Source organism: Bubalus bubalis, chromosome 2 (genome assembly GCF_019923935.1).
Source record: "Bubalus bubalis isolate 160015118507 breed Murrah chromosome 2, NDDB_SH_1, whole genome shotgun sequence".
Classification (NCBI taxonomy): domain Eukaryota; kingdom Metazoa; phylum Chordata; class Mammalia; order Artiodactyla; family Bovidae; genus Bubalus; species Bubalus bubalis.
Window position 1 is genome coordinate 21,560,820 of NC_059158.1, and position 7,917 is coordinate 21,568,736.

The 7,917-nt window shown below is 40.1% G+C and overlaps 1 pseudogene; it reads right to left on the bottom strand.

Moving 5' to 3' along the window:
* Positions 1 to 2,080: 2,080 nt before the first annotated feature.
* LOC102412299 lies at positions 2,081 to 3,021 on the bottom strand (annotated as a pseudogene).
* Positions 3,022 to 7,917: the final 4,896 nt, after the last annotated feature.

Genomic DNA, 7,917 nt, shown 5'->3' on the forward strand with positions numbered 1-7,917 from the left:
TCTTCAGCGTTTCTCGTGATGTACTCTGCATGTAAGTTACATAAGCAAGGTGACAATATACAGCCTTAACGTACTCCTTTTCCTATTTGGAACCAGTCTGTTGTTCCATGTCCAGTTCTAACTGTTGCTTCCTGACCTGCATATAGGTTGCTCAAGAGGCAGGTCAGGTGGTCTGGTATTCCCATCTCTTGAAGAATCTTCCACAGTTTATTGTGATCCACACAGTCAAAGGCTTTGGGATAGTCAGTAAAGCAGAAACAGATGTTTTTCTGGAAGTCTCTTGCTTTTTTGATGATCCAGCGGATGTTGGCAATTTGATCTCTGGTTCCTCTGAGTTTTCTAAAACAAGCTTGAACATCTGGGCTGAGCGACTGAACTGAACTGAACTGAACTGAAAGGTGATATGGTAAATGTACAGTGTAGTAATCCAATACTTATGGTATAGATAATGTTCCCTCAAGAAGACTAAAATGCAGTGAAGCTATTGTGAAAGAAACATGTGTATGAAACAAAAAAATCATTGGAAATCATTAAAGATATGTTATTTTAATCTCTAGGCTATGTTTTGGAGTTTATGCGAATACTGAAAATATTAATAAATGGAGAGAATATGAAAAATATTTCAAGGAAGGAAAATTAATGAATGCCTAGGATTTGATCTATGAAGGAAATAAAAAAGGATGTTTCTAATGAGGAGGAAAACATGAGAGTAGAGAATGGAAGGACTTCCCTGGTGGCTCAGATGGTAAAGAATCCTCCTGCAATGTGGGAGACCTGGGTTCGATGCGTGAGTTGGGAAGGGATGCCCTGCAGGAGGGCATGGCAACCCACTCCAGTATTCTTGCCTGGAGAATCCCCATGGGCAGAGGAGCCTGGCAGACTGCAGTCCATAGGGTCACAGAGTCAGACATGACTCTGTGACTAAGCACAGAGAATGGAAAATCTGAGTTTAATTCTAAAATATAAATCATTGCGGTTTTTAATATTGTGTTGACATGAGTGTGGTATTGAAAATTTTAAACTAGGGTTGTGAACTTCATATCCAAATTTAAAGTTGTTATATTTCAGGGTTTTGGTAAATTTCTTCTAATTATATAAAAAAAAGGTGTGTGTGTGCATATGGTATTACCAGAGAAATGATTGCTGGCTTTTTTAATATTCTTAGAAAGGTCTGCTGTTGCTGCTAAGTCACATCAGTCGTGTCTAAGTTACACCAACTTATACAAACATAAAAATAAATTTGAAAATATTGAGATTATATAGTTTCTGGTGAACTGGAAGACTAATTCTGGATATTTGTTTAATAAATAGGTTTAGGCAACAAAAGACTAATGTAACTTCCCATCAATAAACTTTTATTTGTGGGAAGTAATCAAAATAGTTGTGGCTCAGCTGGTAAAGAATCTGCCTGCAATGCAAGAGACCTGGGTTTGATTTCTTGGTTGGGAAGATCCTGGGTTGGATCCCTGGGTTGGGAAGATCCCCTGGAGAAGGGAAAAGCTACCCACTCCAGTATTCTGGCCTAGAGAATTCCATGGACTCTATAGTGTAGAGGGTTGCAAAGAGTTGGACATGACTGAGAGACTTTCACTTCACAATCAAAATAGTTCTCCGAGGAATGATGAAAACAGGACAAGTTGAAGAGAAGTTAGTAAGCTGCATAAACACTAAACATTTACAAAGCTTATCAGCATATTCCTCATGTTAAATAACAAAATTCAATCAAATGAATTTTAAAGATCTAGTTGGCTGTACTGAATGATTCATGAATCAGGTAACATCCCACTGAACAAATAAAAAATGCCTCTGCTTAGCTGTAGAAAGAAAAAAAATTTTAAGGCATAAAAGGGGCAAAATGACAACAAGAAACACCCAAAACCCAAAGGGAATTATAGCAAAAAATGCATTGTTTCGGGCAAGGTTACCCTTAGTGCTAACCAAATAATTCCAGGTTGTCTGAGTAAAAGTTACATTCTTGGTGGATTGAGATGGCAATTATGTTAGGTATTCAAGTCTTTGTACAGTTACATGGACTCAGTATAACTGACTCCATTGTGGGCCTATTTTTTCTTTTTAATGTTTATTTCCTGATTGAGAAGACTCTTGCCAATAACCTTTTAAAGTCCTCTTTACCTCTTTGTTTCTAAGTGTATATATCAGGGGATTCTGCATGGGTGCAACAATTCCATAAAAGAGGGAAACCATCTTTCCCCGGTCCTTGGAGCTGGGTGAAGGTGGCTGCATGTACATGGAGATGGCTGTACCATAAAAAAGTGACACCACAAGTAGATGGGAGCCACAGGTTCCAAATGCTTTTTGTCTGCCTTCAGCAGATTGGATCCTCAACACTGCTCAGGCAATAAAAGCATATGACATAACAATAAGTGTAAAGGGTACTAGATGGAATAGCATACTTAGAAAGAAGAGTTCAGCCTCATTTGCTGTGGTGTCAACACATGACAATTTGAACAGAACAGGGACTTCACAGAGAAAGTGATTTAGTACAAAGGGGCCACAGAGTGGCAGTTGGAGAGCCAGGATAGAAAACCACATTGCGTTGCTGAAACCAGTAATCCAGGATGCAGCTGCCAACTGGAGGCAGAGCCTTTGGTGCATGATGACTGAGTAATAGAGAGGCCGACAAATAGCTACAAACCTATCAAAGCACATGATGGGCAGCAGAACACATTCAGTGGCCCCCAAAGCCAGAAATATGAACAGCTGGGCCACACAGCCACCATAACTGATTACCTTCCTGGTGCTGTGCAAATTTACCAGCAATTGTGGAACCGTACTTGTGGTGTAGCAAAGATCTAGGAATGACAGATTGGTAAGAAAGAAATACATGGGAGTCTGGAGTCTGGAGTCCAGGCATGACACTAGAATAATGGTCAGATTCCCAAAGATAGTCACCATGTAAGAAATGAAGAAGACCACAAAGAGTGGAAACTCTAGCCATGGTCGATCTGAGAAGCCTAAGAGAATGAACTCCAGGGGGATGCTCTCATTTACTGGAATCATGATCAGTGTTTCAATTCTTCATTTCCTGAAACATGAAAATTCAGGAGGTCAATGAACATGTATTTATTGACTATTTCAATTATTTATAATCACTTTCATACCTGTTTGAAGACAGTAACAGAACTGATGTTGCTTGTAACATGAAAAATATGTAATTATCTAAATATTTCTAAAATTCAGTCTTTCAATCTCTGTATCAGCACTTCAAAAAGAAAAGCCAAAATTTTAAAAGAAAACACCTGATTTAAACAGTTCCAATAAAATTTGTTCTTTGATTTTTCTTTTCCTGTCATTTGGTTAATTTTTGTTTGTAATACTTGCCACCTAGATAGCAATTAGGAAGTTTCAGTTACAATTCCTGCTATATTACTTTTCCTTTTAATTTCTCCTCAGTGCCAAGGAGATTACTGTATCATCTGAAACAAAATTATTTAAACCACCCCCAAAACTATGTTGTAGATTGATTCTAGCAAGCTATCAGACACATTTCAAAGGAGCATGCTTTTTGCCTTCTAGGACATCATAGAATCAAAATAAAATGATACAGAATTTGGAGCCAGACAAGCCTGGATTCAAGGCTCTTCTGTGTTAAGTCATGAATTACATCATCCAGGCAATATTTCTTATGTTCTCTGAACTTCAGGTTCCCCATCAATAAAATGAATCTAGAAATGTCTTTCTGGTATGGTGGTGTTAACATGAGAGAAAGAAACTACAGTGATCCAAGACCTCTGAAATGTTCTGAGAGGAAAACTGCTTATTAGTTTTAGAACTCTTTTTTTTCTTTTTTCTTTTATTTATTTTAATTGGAGGCTAATTACAATATTGTGGTGGTTTTTGCCATACATTGACATGAATCAGCCATGGGTGTACACTTGTTCCCCATCCTGACCCTCCTTCCCACCTCCCTTCCCATCCCATCCCTCAGGGTCATCCCAGTGCACCAGCCTTGAGCACCCTGTCTCATGCATCGAACCTGGACCAGCGATCTATTTCACATATGATAATATACATGTTTCAATGCTATTCTCACAAATCATCCCACCCTCGCCTTCTCCCACAAAGTCCAAAAGTCTATTCTTTACATCTGTGTCTCTTTTGCTGTCTTGCATATAGGGTCATCATTACCATCTTTCTAAATTCTCTATATATGTGTTAATATATTGTATTGGTGTTTTTTTTTTCTCTAGTGTCTTAGGGTTACCAATGGAAAATGGCTCTTTGAGTTAAAAAGTTGCCTTCTCAATCTCTCCACTTCTCCAAAACCATCAACCTCAACAATAGAGGTAATAGTGATTATCTGATGTAAATTTAAAATCTGATCTTTAGTGTAAATTGCCTGGCATAGTGCCACACAACAATGTGAATTGAGCTATCATAGTGATGCAGGAACTCTGGGCTTTTTAGCACAGAGGCTGTTCAGAGATGACGCTGTTAAAGTGCTGCACTCAATATGCCAGCAAATTTGGAAAACTCAGCAGTGGCCACAAGACTGGAAAAGGTCAGTTTTCAGTCCAATCTCAAGTAAGGGCATGCCAAACAGTGTTCAAACTACCATACAATTGCACTCACCTCACACACTAAGAAAGGAATGTTCAAAATTCCCCAAACCAGGCTTCAAAAGTACGTGAACCATGAGACTCCTGATGTTCAAGCTGGATTTAGAAAAGGCAGAAGAACCAGAGATCAAATTGCCAGCATCTGTTGGATCATAGAAAAAGCAAGTGAATTCCAGAAAACCATCTACTTCTGCTTTATCGATTATACCAAAGCCTTTGACTGTGCAGATCACAACCATCTGTGGAAAATTCTTCAAGAGATGGGAATACCAGATCACCTTACCTGCCTTCTGAGAAATTTATATGTAGGTCAAGAAGCAACTGCTGCTGCTGCTGCTGCTAAGTCGCTTCAGTCTTGTCCAACTCTGTGCAACCCCATAGACAACAGCCCACGAGGCTCCCCTGTCCCTGGGATTCTCCAGGCAAGAACACTGGAGTGGGTTGCCTTTGCCTTCTCCAATGCAGGAAAGTGAAAAGTGAAAGTGAAGTCGCTGAGTCTTGTTCGACTTTTAGCAACCCCATGGACTGCGGCCCACCAGGCTCCTCCATCCATGGGATTCTCCAGTCAAGAGTACTGGAGTGGGGTGCCATTGCCTTCTCCCAAGAAGCAACAGTTAGAGCCAAACACAGAACAACAGACTGGTTCCATATTGGGGAAGGAGTACCTCAAGGCTGTATATTGTCATCATGCTTATTTAACTTATATGCAGAGTACATCATGCAAAATGCTGGGCTGGATGAAGCACAAGTGGGAATTAAGATTGCCAGGAGAAATATGGAAATATGGAATTGCCAGGAAAAATAACCTCAGATATGCAGATGACACCACCCTTATAGCAGAAAGTGAAGAGGAACTAGAGAGCCTCTTGATGAAAGTGAAAAATCTGACTTAAAACTCAGCATTCAGAAAACTAAGATCATGGCATTGGTCCTATCACTTGATGGCAAATAGATGGGGAAACAATGGAAACAGTGAGCGACTTTATTTCCTTGGGCTCCAAAATCACTGTAGATGGTGACTGCAGCCATAAAATTAAAATATGCTTGCTCTTTGGAAGAAAAGCAGTGACCAACCTAGACAGCACATTAATAGCACAGATATTACTTTGATGACAAAGGTTCATTTAGTCAGTTCAGTTCAGTCACTCAGTCATGTCCAACTCTTTGTGATCCCATGAACCGCAGCAGGCCAGGCCTCCCTGTCCATCACCAACTCCCGGAGTCTGTCCAAACTCATGTCCATTGAGTCGGTGATGCCATCCAACCATCTCATCCTCTGTTATCCCCTTCTTTTCCTGCCCTCAATCTTTCCCAGCATCAGGGTCTTTTCAAATGAGTCAGCTCTTTGCATCAGGTGGCCCAAGTATTGGAGTTTCAGCTTCAACATCCTTCCTTCCAAAGAATACCCAGGACTGATCTCCTTTAGGATGACCTGGTTGGATCTCCTTGAAGCCCAAGGGACTCTCAAGGGTCTTCTCCAACACAATTCAAAAGCATAAATTCTTCTGCACTCAGCTTTCTTTATAGTCCAACTCTCACATCCATACATGACTACTAGAAAAACAATAGCCTTGACTAGATGGACCTTTGTTGACAAAGTCATGTCTCTGCTTTTCAATATGCTGTCTAGGTTTCATTCCAAGCAGTAAGCATCTTTTAGCTTCATGGCTGCAATCACCATCTGCAGTGATTTTGGAGCCCAAAAAAATAAAGTCAGCCACTGTTTCCACTGTTTCCCCATCTATTTGCCATGAAGTAATGGGACCAGATGCCATGATCTTAGTTTTCTAAATGTTGAGCTTTAAGCCAACTTTTGTACTCTCCTCTTTCACTTTCATCAACAGGCTTTCTAGTCCTTCACTTTCTGCCATAAGGGTGATGTCATCTGCATATCTGAGATTATTGATATTTCTCCCGGCAATTTTGATTCCAGCTTGTGCTTCTTCCAGCCCAGCATTTTTCATGATGTACTCTGCAGAGAAGTTAAATAGGCAAGGTGACAATACACAGCCTTGATGCAATCCTTTTCCTATTTGGAACCAGTCTGTTGTTCCATGTCCAGTTTTAACTGTTGCTTCCTGACCTGCATACAGGTTTCTCACGAGGCAGGTCAGGTGGTCTGGTAGTCCCATCTCTTTCATTTAGTCAAAGCTATGGTTTTTCCAGTAGTCATGTATGGATGTGAGAATTTGACTGTAAAGAAAGCTGAGCACCAAAGAACTGATGCTTTTGAACTGTGGTGCTAGAGAAGACTCTTGAGAGTCCCTTGGGACAGCAAGGAGATCAAACCAGTCCATCCTAAAGGAAATCAGTCCTGAATATTCATTGAAAGGACTGATGCTGAAGCTGAAACTTTAGTACTTTGGCCACATGATTCAAAGAACTAACATATTGGAAAAAACCCTGAAGCTGGGAAATACTGAAGGCAGGAGGAGAAGGGGATGACAGAGGATGAGATGGTTGGATGGCATCACCGACTTGATGGACATGAGTTTGAGCAAGCTCTGGGAGTTGGTGATGGAAAGGGAAGCCTGTCATGCTGCAGTCCATGGGGTCACAAAGAATTGGACATGACTGAGCAACTGAACTGAACTGTTCAGAGTCCTTAGTTTGCTGGAGGTACTAATACAGTTGTTCCTCCAAATCCACAAGGGATTGATTCCAAGTCCCCTGTGGATGCCAAATTCCAGGGATGCTGAAATCCCTTATATAAAATGGCATAGTGTTTGCATATAACATATACACACCTTCTCATATACTTTAAGTCATCTCTAGGTTACTTCTATCTTCCCAGGTGGTACTAGTGTCAAAGAACATGCCAGCCAATGCAGGAGATATAAGAGACATAATTTCGATCCCTAGGTTGGAAAAATCCCGTGGAGAAGGGCATGGCAACTCACTCCAGTATTCTTGCGTGGAGAATCCCACAGACCCATGGAAATCTGGTGGCCTGCAGCCCACAGGGTCACACAGAATCGGACACAACTGAAGTGACTTAGCTCGCACACATTAGGTTACTTATAAGACCTAATATAATGCACATACTATATAAATAGTTGGGCAGCAAATATAAGTTTTGCTTTTTTGGAATTTTATAGAATTTTTTTTCCAAATATTTTCCATCCTCAGATGCAGAAACAACAGATAAGAAGGAGCAATTGTATAAGCCAAAGCCAACAGTACAAAGTTTATTCATCCCAAATTGTCTATCTTGTTAACACTACCTTAAAATATTTTTACTATTATTTTGTTGATATAATGATGTGAATTTGATTATAGGAATGTAAGTTTTGAATTATTATTCAATATGTATTTTAACTTAGCTCACTTATTCTAC